This window comes from Myotis myotis, unplaced genomic scaffold, assembly GCF_014108235.1.
Source record: "Myotis myotis isolate mMyoMyo1 unplaced genomic scaffold, mMyoMyo1.p scaffold_m19_p_1, whole genome shotgun sequence".
Classification (NCBI taxonomy): Eukaryota; Metazoa; Chordata; class Mammalia; order Chiroptera; family Vespertilionidae; genus Myotis; species Myotis myotis.
This window is the reverse complement of record NW_023416313.1, coordinates 196,408,452-196,428,453: the sequence shown is the minus strand read 5'-3', so window position 1 is coordinate 196,428,453 and position 20,002 is coordinate 196,408,452.

Here is a 20,002-nt window from a genome sequence, read left to right as displayed (position 1 = left end):
ATGGATTTAGGAGAAAAACATAATTCACATAACTTCTGTTCTCCAAAGGATGAGAAGAACTTGTGCTGGAGAGTGGTTAAGGACAGGGGAACCAGAATGCCTCATTCAGGGACAGAAATAGAGGACACAATGTTTTTGACGATTGCCTATGTGGGGATGTGTTACAATTAGAAGCAGCATCTACCCATATAGCTTATACACAATCAACTTCTCATCACATCCCTTGGAACATATGGAATACCAAGATAGGCAGGTCAAGAGCATTGTGAGTATATTTATACAACTGACACCATGAAAATTTTGGCAAGAGGGACCTGATGAAAGTCAAGCTTAACAATATTGCTAGAAGCTTCTATATCCCAATGCAAGAGGTGCTAGCTACATGTTTTTTTAAAGAATGTGGACTGTAAAGAAAAACTACTAGAGTGTGAATCCTTATTGTGTCACTTACTAGCTGTGGGACTTTGAATAAGTGATTAAACTTTTTGTTTCACTTTCCTAATCTTTAAAATGGAGAAAATAATAGAAGCTACCTCACAGAATTATCATAAGGATTAGCAAAATAACTGTGTTAGCTATTATTAATAGAGTAAGAGTCTTTGGATCATAGGTCATGATGGATATAATGCCATGTGTATACCAAATCCTATTTTACTTTTTCTCTTTCAAGACACAAAGGAAGAAGATATATCCCATTGTTCCTTTAGCTTATGGTTCGATTTAGCCAATTGAGTGTTGGTAGTAGTGATATAAGCCATTCACAGCTGGTTTTACAAATATCTTGCATGATACTCCAGTTTCCTTTCCCCTGCTACAGCAACCCTGGAAGCCACATGATAGATGGCAGCATTCCACGATGATGAACCTCCATCAGCCTGGGTCCCTGAAAGATTATATGAATCAGAGCTTCCGCCACCCTCACTCTACCCTTATCCATGTTGGACATACAGCATGAGCAAGAAATAAATGTTTATTGTTATCAAGACACTGAGATTTAGAGGTTCATTGTTACCACAGCATAACCTCACCTATCTTGATGAATTTCTAAAGTAAATCAATCAGTTGCAGCTGCTTCTTCCCAGTACAATGAGCCTTCATATTCCAGAAAGACTTGGGGTCTTATTTTTTTTTTTTAATATATATATTTTTATTTCAGAGAGGAAGGGAGAGGGAGAGAGAGATAGAAACATCAGTGATGAGAGAGGGTCATTGATTGGCTGCCTCCTGCATGCCTCACACTGGGGATCTAGCCCGCAACCTGGGCATGTGCCCTGAGACTCAAACCGTGACCTCCTGGTTCATAGGCCTACGCTCAACCACTGAGTCATGCCGGCTGGGCAAGACTTGGGGTTTTAAATCCCTAAGTGCCAGGTTATCTGCTCAAGTCCTAGGATGTGGAGGTTCCTCCATTTAGTCCTGTAGCCTCTTAAGAACCATGGATTCTTTTTATGCTACTGAAAGCAAACCATATTTTTAAAGGAATGATAAAACATTCCTCTTCCTTCTCAAGCTGGATCTCAGCAGGAAGTCTTGCCACTATTTTCCCAAATGCCGTACTCATTCATTCTATTACAGCCTGACTCATCAGGTTTCCCTCTGTGTCGACATGCTGTCCAGTTCATGGCTCAGCTGCCATAAAATATAAAGTCTGCTTAAAATATTAATGCTTCCCCTTTTATAGAATTTTATTGCAGTCATAACTAATATTGGCACTTAATGATACGGGACTTCATTTTGGGGAACCTTAGCTTTTTCACTCGGTGAGATTAAGGACAGGGACTTCTTTTAGATCCCCACAGGGCCTAAAGTAATATTAGGCCTAAAACAGATGGCCTATGCGTATTTACTGAATTACATTCCTAGGCATTGTATTTAAACTCAGGCTTGCCTGTTCCTGACCCCTTCTTCCCTGAAGGTCTGTAAGTAAAGAAAGGAGGCTGGAGCCCTCTCCCTCTCCCTTCCTCTCTGAAATACATAAAAAATACATTAAAAAAAAAAAAAAAGGTGGTTGGAAACATTACCTCACTCTGGCCTGGATGAATTAGAGCACTTTTCTTCTTACTCATTAGGAAGGTGGATATGTATGTTGTAGGTTAGGGAGCTGGGAAGGGGTGAGAGAGTCAGGGAATTGATGCAACATTTATTTCTACTTCCTTACATATTGCTTAATAAGTACAGTTAGGTTTGTTTCATAAATTTGGTATATGCCCTGCCTCTAGAGGTAAGCCATAAAGTTCTGAGGACAGGGACCATGTTCTCTATAGATCACATGCTGATAGTTCCTTTATTTCAAAGGACACCCAGTGATAAGACCTTGGGGTTGTGTTTGGGTTTTTGTTTTTTTTGTTGTTGTTTTTTCTAATTGATTGATTTGAGAGAGAGAGGAAAGGAGGGAGAGAGAGAGAAAGAGAGAGAGAGAGAGAACCTGGAGAACCTGCAACCTTGGCGTATGGGGATTACACTCTAACCGACTGAACCATGGCAAATAAGACCTTGTATTTATGCAATTATTTAAAATAATAAAATTATTTTGTATAATTAAATTATACAACATAAGATACTTTCTAATTTATTGTCTCATTTGCTCTTTACAATAACTGGGGCTTGAAATACTTGATTCAGAAAGAGGTTTGAAAATGTCCCTTGGGGTTCCTTTGCATTTCTATGTACCCAGCAATCATTTCATTTACCTGCAAGTTGGTCCTGGGCATATCTCAGTGCCCACTGCTAAGAGATGGCACCTTATAAGTGCTACTAATCCTGGCTGGTGTTGTTTACAAAAGGAGAGGTGGCTTCCTGTTTGCTTAGCCATAGTGACTAGTCAAATGCAGATGTTTACCCTCTCAAACTACACCTTGGGTCAGGCAGAAACTGATCACTCACTGGGCATCACTTACTCAGGGCATCACTTAAGCCCCCAGACACCAGAATTTAAGGGCCCATCCTTGCTCTAGTTGGTCTGAGCTGGGACCTTGGCCGTGAAGTCAACCCAATTACAGTACCTGGCCTCCCAGGAAGCCATCACGTGCTGCTGGGAGGTGGAGAGGGGCAGCTCAGAGGTAATTCAGCCTTCCTGGGCTCAGAAATTCAGAACCAGGTTGGTCTTGGGGGAGCAGAAGGAGGGAGATCTATCTTACCAGAGCCCTCCTCTTCCCTGAGTTCTGTGAGGAAGCTCCAGGCTTCTTCTCATCTATCTTTCCCAATACAGTCCTTCCCCTACTTGTATCTCAATGGAAGGGCCTTCTTAGGTGACTAACCATCTGTTTTCCTGAGACTGAGGAGGTTCCCAAGATAGATTTTTCATTTTTAAACCAGAAAAGTCCTGTGCAGACCAGGACAAGTCAGTCACCCTAGATCTTCTGCAGTGCTCTGTCCCCAAGTCTCATTTCTCCTTCATGGTCTCCCCAGGGCTTTCACCAGCCTTTGAGGCATACTTCCCCACCAGATCTCACCTCTGGCTTCTCCTGAGGGCCAGACCAGCATTTCAACCCCCAGCCTAATGGTGCCCTTTGCACATCTAACCTTAAAGCCCATAGGCTCTCATGGGACTCACCATCTCACTCCTCTAGTCCACAAATCCTGGCCCCATGCATCTCTCAATGTTTCTGGTTGTTGTTGTTGTTGGTGGTGGTGGTGGTGGTGGTGGTGGTGGTGGTGTGTGTGTGTGGTGTTTTATTTTTTTTAATACCATATCACTGTCCAACTTGTTCAAGATTTACCTGTTCATATTCACTGAATACCTATACTGTGTCAGATTCTGCCCGAGATTCTGGGGATTCAGCAGTGAGCAAAAGTCACTGCCTTCATGGAGCTTGCATTCCAGTCAAGGGAGACAGAAAAGAAATATCTACACCATTGACAAGGTGTTAAAAACTATAGAGAAAAGTTAAATAGGTACAAGGAATGCTAAGATGGGGGTTGCAGTAATAGAGGGGTCAAGGGGAGGGTTCAGGGAAGCCTTTCTGATACCATCTGAGCAGAGACCTGAAGGACATGAGGGGATGAAGCAGGGGGCTGTCTGGGGTAAGCATCCCAAGCAGAGGGCGCAGTGAGTGCAGAGGCCGGTGGAGCTGGGCAGACTGGGCAGGAGAAAGAGTGGTGCGAGTAAGTCAGGGACAGAGCAGGGGGCTGTCAGGATCTGTAGGCCTTGTAGATGAAAACATTTTATTTGGACTCCTTTATCCTCTAATCTATTGCTAAACCATGATAATCCCACCTCCTCAGGGTCTCTCCTTTCCATTTCTGTGGCTACCACCTTGTGAAATCCTGTTTACTTCTCATTTGAATTATTATACTGGTCTCCTGAGTAGTCTTTTTTCCTCTCATCTCTCCCAACTCTAATTCTACTCATGACTGCTAGATTCCTTTTGGAGCACAGGTCTGATTGGCATCCTCCTAAGATCATTAGCATACATTTATGTAGCTCTGAATAAACATGTACTTAAAAGGAGGGGGATGGACACAGGGGACGTGTTTCCACAATTTGCCAGCAGCACGTCCTTGTCAGAAATAGACAGAACTGTCAAAAACATGTTGTCAAACATGTCAGACTTCTGTTTTAATGCCACGATGTAAAAGCTGCAAATTTTTCATCAAAATAAAAAATGAAAAGAAAGATGAATTAGAACCCCTTCGGTTGTCATTAACAAAAACCCAGTTGAAGCTGTCTTTGAAAAGGTAATCTGTTAGCTCATGTAATTTAAAACTCTGCACCTTCAGGAATGGCTAGTTCAGGGGTGAGCAAACCTTTTGACTCCAGGGCCACAATGGGTTCTTAAACTGGACCGGAGGGCCGGAACAAAAGCATGGATGGAGTGTTTGTGTGAACTAATATAAATTCAAAGTAAACATCATTACATAAAAGGGCACGGTCTGTTTTTTGTTGTTTTTTTTTTAGTTTTATTCATTTCAAACGGGCCAGATTCAGCCCGCGGGCTGTAGTTTGCCCTCGGCTGGTTCCAGCTGCTCAGCAAGGCTAGCAAGAAATCTATGTGTCTCCATCTCTTAGATCTGCTTTTTCTCTTTGTTGTTTAAAAACATGTCTTTATTGATTTCAGAGAGAGAAAGAGAGAGGGAGAAAGGGATAGAAACATCAATGATGAGAGCCCTGACAGGTTTGGCTCAGTGGATAGAGCGTCGGTCTGCGGACTCAAGGGTCCCAGGTTAGATTCCGGTCAAGGGCATGTACCTTGGTTGCGGGCATATCCCCAGTAGGGGGTGTGCAGGAGGCAGCTGATCGATGTTTCTCTCTCATCGATGTTTCTAACTCTCTATCCCCCTCCCTTCCTCTCTGTGGAAAACCAATAAAATATATTAAAAAAAAAAAAAAAAAGATGAGAAAGAATCACTGATTAGGCTGCTCCTGCATGCCCCCTACTGGGGATCAGGCCTGCAACCTACGCAGGTGCCTTGACTGGGAATGGAACCAAGACCGCCTGGTTCATGGGTCGATGTTCAACCACTGAGCTACAATCAGCTGGGCTAGGAGCAACATATTGGTGCCTCAAATGCCTCTGAGTAATCAATAGGCCTCCACCTTAAAAATATTTTAGTCCTGCCCATCCAATGTTGGTTATGTCGGCCTATGAACTGAAGGGTCAGGGATTTGATTCCCAGTCAAGAGTACGTACCTGGGTTACAGGTTTGTCGCTGGCCCAGGTCAGGGTGCATGTGAGAGGCAACCAATCAATGAATGTGTCTCTCTCACATTGAAGTTTCTCTCTCTGTCTCTCCCTCTCCCTCCCTTCCACTCTCTCTCACTGGAGAAAAGATATGCTCCAGCTGTGCCTATGTTTGCTTATTTCACAAAGCTTTTGCTCCAACATCTTGACTCACTCTCCACTGCTCCCCTCACCAGTCAGCACTCTTCCTTCCCGAGTCTACTTCACTTGCTTGCCAACAGGGCCCGAGGAGGAAACGTGTCTCTGTCCCCCGAGCAGATTTTCAGTTACCTGGAGCTGATGTTAGACAGCTGCGGTCATGTACAGGGCGGTACTGCTGAGCCCTAAAATATCACAAGAAGGTACCTACTGAGACTGCAGGGGGAGGAAGAGCCTCCTGGGCAGACTGAGGACAATACCCCTGGGGATGTGAAAGGAGGCTCATTAGTAACCCGAGTTTGAGAACAATTGGGAGAGGTGCTACTCTTTCCGGTCCTGCTTCAGCAGTGTGTGTGTGTGTGTGTGTGTGTGTGTGTGTGTGTGTGTGTGTGTTCAATTTCATCTAATCCTCACACAACAACCTTATGAAGCGGTGAAGTAGGTAAGATTATTCCCATGTCACACGTGGGAAAGCTGAGGCCCAAAGACGCTGTCTACTGCTGCCCACTGTGTCACACCCACACATTATTCAGTTCCTAGGAGGGGGCGGGGAATGGCTCCTCACCCCCAAGTCCATCCGCAGCACCCAAAGCACTGGAAACCCATCAGCATCCACGACTGCCTCCCAGGCAAGCAGGTGGCCAGATTTCACCTCATTCTGCTTCTTTACGGGCAGAACGATGGGGCAGACCCAGGATTGCTGGCTGGCTACGGTGCACTCGGAAAGGTAGAGGAAGTGGTCACGCCCGGGCTCCCTACCGCCCTCTCACTTCACAGATCCTTCCACTAGATAGATACCGCCCACCTCGGACAACCGGTGTGGAAGTTGGAACAATGTCCGTGTGAAAATAGCCAGGCCCGCCTTACCCGGTGCTGCTCCGCTGTCTGCGGTCCTGGTCGATTCGATACCGGAGCTGCTTCCACCCACCTCCGGCGCCGATGGGGGCGGCTGAGCCGTCCTCAGGCTCCCTCCACACCTGCGGAACAGAGTCGACTGTCCCTCAGACCACCTGGTGAAGCAGAGCGGGTAACCCCACCGAGACCCTCAGCAGGGAACTTTCAACCCCCAGTTGCCTACAGCTCACTGGCCCCTCCTCCGGCCTGCGCCCCGACTGACCCCTGGTGGGCTCAGGTGATACCTCACAGCCCACAGCATGAGGGTGCCTTGGGAAGATCAGGTGGGCCTGAAGGTCAGTCTCAGCTGAGACCCCCAGGTGAGCACCACGGAGGGCTAGGGCAGCCTGAGCAGATTGCCAAGTGGAGCAGCTGGTGGAGAATTTGGGTACAAGCCTGGGGCGTGTTTAAAGCAGGCGGGCTGGCCTGGTGCTCTGCCAGGCATAGGGCTTCTGCAAACAGCAGGAAGCTCATGGGCTGGGCTCTCTGAGGGATGGGCAAGGCAAGACCCTGATGAAGTTGGGCTGGAGCTTGGGGGCTGGGGGAGGAGGCAGAGTTGGGAGGCATGTCTCAGGAGGTAGGTCTCCAGGCACCTGAATAGGCCCAAGAGGAGCTCATGCTCAGGATGCCAGGGGGAGCTGCGTTGGTGATGTGGGAGAGAGGGCCTGCCCTGCCCACAGTCAGATCTGGAACCTTGAGCCTTGGACTTGAGTGGGTATATAGGACGCATGAGACAAGATCTGGGGCCAAAGAAGGTAAAGATTTACTATATTTTATTCAGTATATTCAGATTTTATAGTGAGAAAAAAATTTCAGAATGAGTGTACCATTCTGATACACTCATTGATAGAGACGTCCAAATAAACGTCTGCAAAAAAAATTGTTTTTTTAATTTTGAGAGTAGATTTATTAAAGCTGGAGACAGTGAAACAAGGAGGGGCTCAGGACAGAAGCGGCAGCAGGAGAGAGCCTAGGCAGGGCTGCTTTGCTCTTTAGAAACTTTACAGAAAAAAATGAGCCTAGAGGGGGCTGCTCTCAGCTCACTGGAGGCAGACGCAGAGAAAAGGGGCCTTGAAGACAGGTTCAGGGGTCAACGGCCCTTTCTTCTGTTTCATGTCTCCTTTCTTCTAGTTGGAAGCCTGTGGGGACCCTTAGAGCTTAGGAGATGCATCCCTGGGAGGGAGGGGGGGGGAACAGTTGGGGGGGGAGAAAAAGGGGAAGGGAAAGGCGCAGATGTGCTCCCAAGAGAGAAAGCATGCTGCCCAAAATTTAAAATATATTTTAACTTTTCATTATGGGACACTTTAACCCACTCCCATCACCTGGATTATTTTGAAGCAAAACCAAAACATTAAATCATTTCACCCATAAATATTCAGTAAATTTATTTAAAATTTATCTAAATTTTAGAGCAGTAATCTTCAACTCAGAGCAATCTCCCCTCCCCCCCTGGGAATAATTGGCCATATCTGGAGACATTATTGTCACAACTTGTGTTTGTGTGTAGGGTCATGGTCATGGTGGGGTGTGTGTGTGTGCGTGTGTGTGTGTGTGTGTGGCTGGGGAGCGGGGGGAGAAGAGGGGTTCTGATATCTAGTGGCTACAATCCAGGGATGCTGCCAAACTTCCTACAATGCCCAAGAGTGGCAACAAATAATTATTTGGTCCAAAATAGCAATAGTGCTGAGGTTGGAAAACCATGAGTTAAAATCTAAAAGATAAGAGCACTTTAAATAAACAGCTACAATATTATTAGCATGCATAAAAATTAATGATAATTCCATAATATCACATTAATACTACAATTTCCCTGATTGTCTCTAAATTTTTTAATGTTTTTGTTTAAATCAAGATCCAAATAAGGTTCATACATTGCAATTGGTTGATATATTTCTTAGGTCTTTTTAAAAAAATATGTTTTTATTAACTTTTAGAGAGAGAGAGGAAAGGAGAGAGATAGAAGCATCAGTGAGAAACATCATTGATTGGCTACCTCCTGCCTGCCCCCCACTGGGCATCGAGCATAAAACCTGGGCATGTGCCTTGACTGGGAATTGAACTGGTGACCTCTTGGTTTATGGGTTGACCAACTGAGCCACACCAGCTGGACTCTAAGGTCTTTTTTAATATACAGGTTCTCATCTCTCTTTTTTTTGTAATTTATTTATTATGAAATACATTTCTTTTTAGTTACAAAAGAACTCATAAATACATTCTTTTTTTAAAAAAAAACATATTTTGTTGATTTTTTTATAGAGAGGAAGGGAAAGGGAGAGGGTTAGAGTGTTTGAAACATCGATGAGAGGAACATCGATCAGCTGCCTCCTGCACATCCCCCACTGGGGATGTGCCCACAACCAAGGTATATGCCCTTGACCCGAATCGAACCCGGGACCCTCTGTCCGCAGGCTGACGCTCTATCCACTGAGCCAAACCGGTTAGGGCCATAAATACATTCTTGATATCAAAATTGAGATTACAGATAAAGCTAAAATTTCTCTACCACTGATATCCCAATCCTAGTCCTCCCTCCAAAAAGTAACTAATTTATCCAATTTATGTGTCTATCAGTTAAGATTATGGTCAAACTCATGTTTCAAAAACAAAGCAATAAGAACAACAAAACCTTCAAGGTTACTTATTTTTCAGGAAAGCAAATGCAAAGGTAGGCAATCCAAGGCTAGTGTGGCAGCTCCATGAAGTTTTAGGGTCCCTCATCCTCATGGATCAAATGGCTAACAGAGCATCAGCCCTCTTATCTGCATTCTGAGTGGCAGGATGGAACACTGGTGAAGAAGAGCATCTCTCTCTGTATGAGGTCACTAGGGCTGCTGTAACAAAGTACCACAAACTGAGTGACTTACACAACACAAATTTATTTATTGCCTTATCGTTCTGGAAGCCAAAAGTCTGAAATCAAGGTGTCAGCAGGATTGGTTCCTTCCGAGGGCTGTAAAGAAAATCTGTTCCATGTCTCTCTCCTTTGTTCTGGTAATTTGTGGCAATCCTTGGTATTCCTTAGCTTGTAGAAGCATCCCTTGGATTCTCTGCCTTGATCCCCACGTGGGGTTCTCCGTGTGTGTGTGTGTGTGTGTGTGTGTGTGTGTGTGTGTGTGGTTGTATGCGTGTTTGTGTTCAGATTTTCCCTTTTTATAAGGACACCACTCATCGTATTGCGGCCCACCCTGATGGCCTCATCTTAACGAATTACATCTGCAAGGACCCTATTTCCAAATAAGGGCATATTCTGAGACACTAGCTGAGATTAGGACTTCAACATTTGCATTTTGGGGAGACTCAATTTAATGTACCACACTCTCCCACAGGAAGAGGTTAGAGAAGTCTCTTCCTCCTCTTTGCCTATGCTTCTTTGGCCAGGACTTAGATTCACGGCCACTCCTCGCTGCAAGAGATGCTCGGAAAGCTAGGCTTTAGCCTGAGCACGTGGCCACCCCCTCCCTCCCCCCAAAAAAATCAGTTTTCTGTTACATAAAAATAAAAGGGAGGCGGGGGATGGATCTCAAGGCAACAACTAGCAACCTGTCATGGAATGCAGCCTAACACTTTTCGGTGTTGCAAACTTATCTGTGTACCTTTCCATAGAAACTGGTGTTGGATTCTTCACCCAGAATGCTTTACCTCTTACAGAGCACCCACTAGGAGCCAGGCACTGCCCAGAGCTTCATGTTTTTACCCATAATCCTCAGAACAGTCTGTGAACAGAGGTGGGCTCAGTTTAGCCTCAGGGCCCCTCATTTGCAAAAGGCCCTTTCAAGACACCATTCCTAGTTTTGGATTTCAAAGTTTATATTCTTTTCCTTTAGAAGGGTCCCTAAAATGACACAATCCTCAGATCCTGAATCTGCCCCTGACTACAAAATAGACACTATTACCCTCATTTTATAAATGAGGAATTCAAAGCACAGAGAGGGCAGGTAGTTTGTCTGTAGTCACAGAGCCTGCAGTGGAGTGGAGTTTTAAACCAAGTGTCTAGGTTCAAAATGCAGGCCATTTCCCCTGTGCCTTGCCCACTGATGGACGCTGAATGTACCCCAGGATGCTTTCTCCACTACGGATCCTTGGCCACAGCCCCATCTGGGTGCTTGTATTTCCTGAGAGTTGGTTGCTGTGGAAGATGACCCTGAGCTGGGGTCCATCCGCAGGGAGCACACTTGTAGTAGTTTCCTAGAGCTTCTGTAACAAATTACTTGTAACCAATTACCACAAAGGGGTGGCTTTAACACAACAGAAATGTATTCTCTCACAGTTCTGGAGGCCAGAGTCTGAAATCAAAGTGTGGTCAGGGCCACACTCCCTCCAAAGGCTCTAGAGCAGCGGTTCTCAACCTGTGGGTCACGACCCCTTTGGAGTTCGAACGACCCTTTCACAGGGGTCACCTAAGACCATCGGAAAACACATATATAATTACATATTGTTTTTGAGGTTAATCACTATGCTTTAATTATGTTTAACTTGTAACAATGAAATTGGGGGTCACCACAACGTGAGGAACTGTATTAAAGGGTCGCGGCATTAGGAAGGTTGAGAACCACTGCTCTAGAGGATAATCCTCCCTTGCCTCTTCCAGCTTCTGGTGGCCTAGGAGTCCAGGCTTGTGGCTGCATCACTCTGCTTCTGTCTTCAAGTGGACTTCTCTATGTCTGCATGTTCTCCTCTCATCTCTTATAAGACTTTGCATTGGATTTAAAGCCTAACAGGATAACCCAGGGTGATCTCATCTCAAGATCCTCCATTCGATGACATCTATATAGACCCTTTTCCCAAGTACGGTCACATTCACAGGTGGACATACTTTTGGGGGGCACCACTCAGCCCACTACACACTTCATCTCAGAGCAGCAGATCATTTCCAGGACCAAGATAATGGGTAGAAAAATATGGCGATATGCACTGTCCTTCTGATCCATTTAAATTAGTGATGACAAGAGGGACAATAGTGGAACTGTGGGGACAGTGCTACTTACTTTGGGAAAGTGTAAGTGGCCCCAATGGCCCAGGGCCTGCTTAAAGTTGGAGAAACTCTGAAGGTTCTGCCAAGGTTGGGCATGTGGGTGCCAAGCTTTTATAATAGAACTAGGGCCCTGTGCATGAAATCATGTGGCGGGGGGGGGGTGGGGGGGGGGGGGCGGGAGGCTCAGCCCGGCCTGCACCCTCTCCAATCTGGGACCCTTCGGGGGATGTCTGACTGCCAGTTTAGGCCTGATCCCACAGGCAGTGGGACATCCCTCTCACAATCCAGGACTGCTGGCTCCTAACCACTCACCTGCCTGCTTGCCTGATTGCCCCTAACCCCTCTGCCTGCCTGCCTGATCACCCCTAACTGCTCTCCCCTGCCAGCCTGATCACCCCTAACCACCTCTACCTCAGCCCTGCCACTGTGGCTTTGTCTGGAAGGACATCCGGAAGACATCTGGTCTATCCAGTCTAATTAGCATATTACTCTTTTATTAGATAGGATGGTAAGCTACATTGGCATGTTTTCTGTGTTTACTCTCCACTTTAGAGACATTCCCTGTGGAATGAATTTTAAATTCCCAAGCCAAGTCAGGAGGGGAACAGGAAGACAGAAGGGGTGAGAGAAACATGTCCAGTTTATTAAGCTATTTGTTCCATGGCCTCACTTCCTACTTAAAGAGCAAGATGCTAGCTAGGGGTAAGGGTGGAAAGTTACTGATGCCGGAATTTGGAGGGGAGAGAAAAAAATAGTTTCAGACCTTTAGCTGTCATGTTCCTTAACTGATTTGGATTCAGTTTCAGCAAGTATTTATCTGAGAGCTTACAGAGCACCGGGCAGGGCTCATTTACCTCAAACCTCACAACCAACGAGGTATTTTTACTTTCCGTACTTTCCAGATGGGATGCTGAGATTCAGAGAGGTTATGGGATTTGCCCAAGATCATGTAGATATCATGGTAAAGCAGAGCACAAGAGATGAACATACCTGGTGCCCATCCTGGTTAGGGGGTAGAGGAGATGGGAGCAAGCCCATCTCCTACCCGCCAGAGCTTGAGCTCCTCCCATTTGAAAGCAGCAGGAGGCTGTGGTCAGTGTGTTTCTGTCCCTCTCCAAACCAAGTGCAGGAAACTGCCTAATTAAAGTCTGCAGCATGCCCTTAAGCCGCCGCAGCTGCCAGAGTTGTTTCCTATGCATTCTCAGGGCTCGATGATAAATATTCCTCATGTTTACGTGGCGCGATGCACTCTGCTCCAGGAGCATGAAGTATTACTGAGCCAATTTCACCATCCACGCAGCTCCAGAGCAACCGGAAGGCATCCTGTTCTAATTTATGAGGGACCAGCATGTGCAATCAATAGGTGCCCCACAGGTTATTAAAGAAGAGAAAGATGGCCCCGGAGGCCCTGTTTACTAACAGGGAAATGGTCTCCTGGCAGCTTCTGGCACGTGGCCTGCGAGAGATTTACGCTTGCTTTTCACTCTAGAAACAGGGGCCTTCCCTTTTCATCTCAGCCCTAAGCCCGAGAACAGGGGGCTGGTGGAGGCACAGACGGAAAGCACCCTTCTCTTCACTGGAATCCCAGAGTGGGTTTGGGGAACCAGGAGTCTGGGGGTGGGGACCAGCCCAAAGCTTTCTAAGGCCATTTCTGTTTTGAGGCCCCAGGAAACAATAGTGTTTCAAGATGCCTGTTGAGACATAGGGGAGTGAGAATGGGTGGATGGCGTGAGGTTAGGCCAATGAAGCAGAAAGAAATAGGCAACTCCTACCAGGATGTCCCGAGGGAAGGTGATCCTTGGTGGGCCTTGCAAGGCTCTGGGAAAGATCTGTTATTACTCACTTCTTTTGCCTTTTCTCTCTGTTTTGGGTCCTTTGATTTCAGGAATCTACAGTTCTTTTGCAGTTTTCTTTAACAGTTTTGGAGAAACAAAGCAGGTTGGATTCAAAAGTAAAACAATGATTCCAGACCGTGTGGCTCAGTGGTTGAGCATCGACCTATGAACTAGGAGATCATGGTTCAATTCCCCGTCAGGGCACATACCCCAGTTGTGGGCTGGATCCCCAGTGGGGAGCGTGCAGGAGGCAGCCAGTCAATGATTCTCTCTCATCATTAATGTTTTCTATCTCCCTCTCACTTCCTTTCTGAAATAAATAAAAATATATTTAAAATTTTTTTAAAAAGAATAACAGTGACAGCATTAGCTTATTTTAGTTATTTGAGTAAAGGAGAAAGAAGTACCTCCCTCCATCACACTGTCCGAAAGCAGAATGGTCTAATGTAGCAGTGCTCAAACTCGAGTTTCAGGAGCACTTTGCACTCTTAAAATTCATGTTGATTATGCTATCAGTAGAAAATCTAAAATGTTTATTAAGTAATTTTAAAATAATAATAAAGCCATTACCTCTCTCTCTCTCTCTCTCTCTCTCTCTCTCTCTCTCTATATATATATATATATATATATATATATATATATATTATTGATTTCAGAGAAGAAGGGGGAGGGATAGAGAGTTAGAAGCATCAATGATGAGAGAGAATCATTGATTGGCTGCCTCCTGCATGCCCCACACCAGGGACTGAGCCCAGGCATGTGTCTTGACTGGGAATTGAACTGTGACCTCCTGGTTCATAGGTCGACGCTCAACCACTGAGCCACACCGGCCGGGCAAGCCATTACATCTTAACATAAATAATGTATTGTCATTAAAAAAAACATATCTTCCAAAGCAAATAATAAATTCATGAAAAGAGTGACATTTTAAAAACAATATTTTTTAATGTCTGGATTAATAGAAAGTGGCAGGATTCTCATATCAGCTTCTGCAGTCAATATATTGCAATATGTTGTTTTGGCTGAAGTATATGAAACCAACCAGCTTTACAGATGTGTAGCTTGGGGGAAAAAAGTATTTAATAGTCTTTTTAAATAATTGTAGCTATTCTTTTAGATATTGCACTAAAATGTAACAAGCTTTTTAAAAGTTACTTGCAGTGTGGAATCTGAAAGCATATTGATGAACTTTGTATTCTGTAATTTATATAAAAATAATCCATTACTTTATTGTGCACTTTGAATGGAACTTTTACGCATGTGTGACTTCATAATACCACGCATTGGTCTTTGGAAAATACTGATTTATTGAGTCATGCAGATATTCCAAAATTTTTACAGATTTCATTATCCAATGTTTTAAAAAAATCACATTCATTAACATCACCAGAGTTCTAATTAGAAAGTCCCTGAGTATTGGCAAGCTGTCAAGCTCCACAGTATTAGATACAAGTTTCAAAAATTCTAGTTTTCACTTAGAAGCTCAAATTTTATCATTGGCAACAAATACTATCAGTTGTTTTCCTGGAAGTGACAGGCTCCCTTTGTTCATTTTGAGAAAATTTCTGTCAAATACTGAGTCTCAAAAAGCAGTCTTTGTCATGTAGTCTTTCAAGCAAAAAAAAGTTCCATGAAAAAAATGGCTAGTTCCACTCTCACAGCTCTGTTGCTAAGAACTTCTGGAAATAGCCATCATCTCCGGAATGCAGTAGAAGTACTGTATGCATCCCCGTTTTGTTACACAGACTATTTCTAAAAGTGTCAATATTTGATAAGATTAATTATTTTCACTGCTTTATCAAAGATCTTAAATGAAACTGGCATTTAGTTTTTACTGCAAGTGTGTTGTGGCAGTGACGACAGCTTGGTGCCCGCCTTGATTCCATTGCTTTTGCTCCTTCAGTGCAAATGTTCACACAGTAAAAAGGGGGGGAAATCATCGTATTATTATGAAAGTAGATTTAACTTCATGAAAACCTTGGAAGTGTCACAGGGATCCTTGGGAGGCTATGGACCACACCTTGAGAAAGGAAGCATATAGTAGATGCAACAAATGACTAAATGTCAGAGACTTCTGACCCCAGCTGTGCCTCGGGCTCCCTCCATCTTCTGCAAGTCATTTCATGCAAGTGTCTCAGTTTCCATGTTTGTAACATAAGCAGGCTGGATTAGATAATCTCTGTCATATCACTGTTACTTTGGGAGCACTGCGGGGCACTGAACAATATTTATCATTGGCTTTTTATCATTATTTATCATTATTACTAGAGACCCGGTGCACATATTCGTGCACAGGTGGGGTCCGGCCAGCCTGCCCCAATCGAGGCTGGCTGGCTACACCCCCTGGTCAAACTCCCAGTTGAACCCCTGGTCGAGGAGGAAATTTGCATATTAGCCTTTTATTATATAGGATTACCTCTTTGTTTCTATTGTGGCTTGCTCTGTTTGGTGTATTGTTGTTGGGATATATAAGCACATATTCTCTTCCTGTTCCTATGCAAAGGGGAGGGCAGCGGCTCTCCATAGAGCGGTGTTACAGAGGATGAACTGAAACTCCACCTCTACTATAGGAGAAACTTGGACATCAGAGATCTGCTATTTGAAGACAATATCATTTATCCTGAATGGTTCTGGAAGGAGCATTTTTAGTTCATGGAAAAGGGAGAGCATTTTTTTGCCAGGAAATCGGGGCCAAGTCATAATAATAAGAGAAATATGCATTTTAAAATAAAGAAGACCAGACTGTGTTGTTTTCTGAAGAAATCTACATTTTTGTGGTGGTGATTGATATTTGCCTTCCGATGGAAAGAGGCCAGTCCTGATGCTCCTCCTGTACCCCCATCCGTGTACCAGGGTTTCCCTCTTCCCCCTGCAGAACCCACGGAAGCCTGAGCCAAGGGAAGCCGTGCTGACCCTCAGTTGGTGTGTGAGGCACGGGTTTTGTAAGGCACCAGGGAGGATGAGCTGAGGATGCTTATCCTGAGGGAAGAAGCGGTATGCCTGACTGGAAGATACATAAAAGAGGAGTGTGAAGGGGGAAAAATTCACATGAGATAGCACACAAAAGACAACACGGAGGCATAGCGTTCTCTTTATGAATTTTATTGAAAAAACAAAAAACAAATACTTAGTAACAAAGGTACAACTCCTTGTTTCCCACCTTTGAAAAGCTTTGGAATAAGTACTTGAAACCTTCAGTAAAAGAATGGCACAAGCAACTCTCAAAGTCCAACATATATTTGGTCTGGAAAGATAGGTAAGTCAGTGTGGCAGAAGCTCTCATAGCTGACTTCCACCTAACCAAGTCACCTGGTTAATGGATGCCTTTGCCTCTGTGAAACCCACTCGTGCCCACGATATGCAGATACTCCACTAGTAGAGATACTCTCAGGTACTCCTGTCCCTACAAATCGGGGTCAGTGCTCTTTGTTCCCAAACCCATTTCTGCCTGCTGGACTTGCAATTCTGATTATGCAACTTACTGGTAGTTATTGTGAAAGCCAATAAAATGTGAGTGCAAAAAAGAGTTCTTGTTCCTGTGAAGATTTACGTTGTATGCTTTGGAAAGGCTTAATAAGAACAAGTCACACAAGAAAAATGCTATTGAATTAGTGTGGGAAAGACTGGGGGAAAGGTCATAAATATCTTAGGATAATTCTGTACTCAGATTGCTTTGTCTTGAAGTTTTCACCCAACTTTAAAGAAACCTAAGCTGGAACTTACAGAAGAGTCCGATGGAAGGTAAATTCCATGAGTGCAGAGATCCAGCATTTAGAATATACCTGGCATATAGTAGGAATACCTGTGTAAATATGTGTAGAGTAAGTGAATTGTGGGTGCAGTTCGTACAAGAGCCTTAAAGCAAAACTCCAATTAATAGAAGCCTGCTCCCAAAAAAAACACAAAAAACCCTGCTCCTACCCTAAAATAAAAATGGTGCCCAAAGGTGGTTATATAGGCTTTAAGTTAAAATAAGATGCTTAAGTTATGTTTCTCTTGGTTGCCCCTTTAAAAAATATTTTAAATTAATGGACCATCTCCTGTCGAGATCGCATTGGAGAGGAGGGCTTTGTGTTCAGAGACACGGAAGTGCCGTGGCAATTGCGTCGATGATAAAACTTCTCATTGTCAATGAGGGAGCACCACTCATATCCAAGTACATGATGGAGGTCCTATTTGTGCATATTGGGTAAACAGTTCCTACACATTTGCTATGTGCTGAATTATATCCCCCTGACATTCATATGTTGAAGTCCTAACCTCAACATAGGAATTGCCTCCAGTGGTTCTCAACCTTCCTAATGCTGTGACCCTTTAATACAGTTCCTCATGGTGTGGTGACCCCCAACCATAAAATTATTTTCGTTGCTACTTTATCACTGTAATGTTGCTACTGTTATGAATCGTAATGTAAATATCTGATATGCAGGATGTATTTTCAGGGGTTGTGACCCACAGGTTGAGAACCCCTGCCTCAGACATTTGAGTTACCTCAGAATGTAACAGTTTTGGAGATGCGTTTCTAAAGAGGTGATTCAGTTAAAATGAGGCCGTTAGGGTGGACCCTAATCCAATCTGACTGGTGCCTTTCTAAGAAGAGGAAATTTGGACACATAGAGACATCAGACCATGTGAGGTCACCGCGGGAAGCCACCCGCCTGCAGACAAGGAGAGAGGCCTCACAGGAAACCAAACCTGCACACACTTTGGTTTTGGATTTCTAGCTCTCCAGAACTGTGAGAAAATAATCTGTTCTTTAAACCACCCAGTCTGTAGTATTCTGTTATGGCACCCCTAACAGACTGCTACAATATTTACTCTAGAATTCTTCATTGCGGCATTACCACAAAGGAGTGTTGGTACAACACATTCACTGGGCTCTGTGTAATTGAGTTTACACAACAGAACATAACTGACTGATAACACAGGAGATTGTGGTTTTGCTAGAGGGAAGCAAGTGGCAAGACGTTATCAATTCTCAGTGCACTCCTTGACACCTGTAGCTAAGTTATCTCACCCCTAAAACGATTCTTTGAAATGTTTGTTTCTATCTTTTCACGCCCATATTTCCTTCTCTCCCCGCTTTGCCACCCTTCCCCTCTTGCCTATCACTCACACCCCTACCACCACCACATCCACTGCCCTCCACCAGGCGCTGACGTCCATTTCTGGCTTTGCGTAGTAAAAAAAATAAAATAGCTAGTTTTTGTGGGGGGTTGTAGAGGAGGGCAGGGTTATATAGCTTTAAGCAGATTTCCCCAACCAAAAGTCAAAGAGCAAGTTCAAAAACCTGTTTGTGAGGGTAAGATTTTCAATTTGGCCTCACATCAGTCAGGGAAGGCGGGCTGAGCCAAGCAGCCAGTCGTTTTGAGGTACCAGGAGGGGTCTCCTGCAAGGCATGGTGGGGAGCCCACTCTGTCTCCAGGACAAAGTGGCACGGTGGACGCAGCTCAGGGGACGACTGCCTTTCTGAGAGGAGCCCTAAGAGAGTCTCTGACGCTCGGGGCCCAGGGAAGCCCCAGTTCATGTCTGTAGGGGTCTGTCTCCCATCATGGGGTGCCATGATCTCAGCTCCCTCCCATAAGGCGGTGGACTGGGCTCTGGGAGACCTAAAGGAAGTCACTTCACTCCTCTGGATCTGAGCGGTAAAAAGTTCTACTTTCTGAACTGTAAATCAAAAAGATTAGATGAGATTCATCACTTTCCATTGTTTTGGTTTTTTAAGTTGATTTTAGAGAGAACAGGGAGAGAGAGATGGAGAGAGAGAAACATTGATGTGAGAGAGAAACACTGGTGGTTTGTCTCCTGTGGTGGATTGAACCCACTACTTGGGTATGCGCCCTAATCAGCAATCAAACCCACCACTTTTCAGTGTCCTGGACAGTGCTCCAACCATTGAGCACACTGGCCAGGGCACTTTCAATTGTATTAAACTGTGGAAAGAACTTTACTCAAACAAAATCTTACATACATAAGTTCATATTAGAAACAAACAAATAAACATATCTCTAGCCTAGCTCAGGGCTGAGGGCAACCAAGGCCTCTCAGCAGCAGATCCCTTTGGCTGAAGCTCAGTGAGAGTCACCAAATTTGAGTGTGTCTACCTAAGGCAATGGTTCTCAACCTTCCTAATGCTGCGACCCTTTAATACAGTTCCTCATGTTGTGGTGACCCCCGATTTCATTGTTACAAATTGAACATAATTAAAGCATAGTGATGAATCACAAAAACAATATGTAATTATTTATGTGTTTTCCGATGGTCTTAGGCGACCCCTGTGAAAGGGTCGTTCGACCCCCAAAGGGGTTGTGACCCACAGGTTGAGAACCACTGATCTAAGGCCTTTGTGCAGGGCAATGTTTAACAATGGGCCTGGGGGAGAGGGGTGCTTGTTTGCTGATTTCTGTGGTGTAAACACTACCACAATGGCTACAAATCATTACAGTGTTTAAATGTAATTTTTAAATTGTAAGTTTATACTA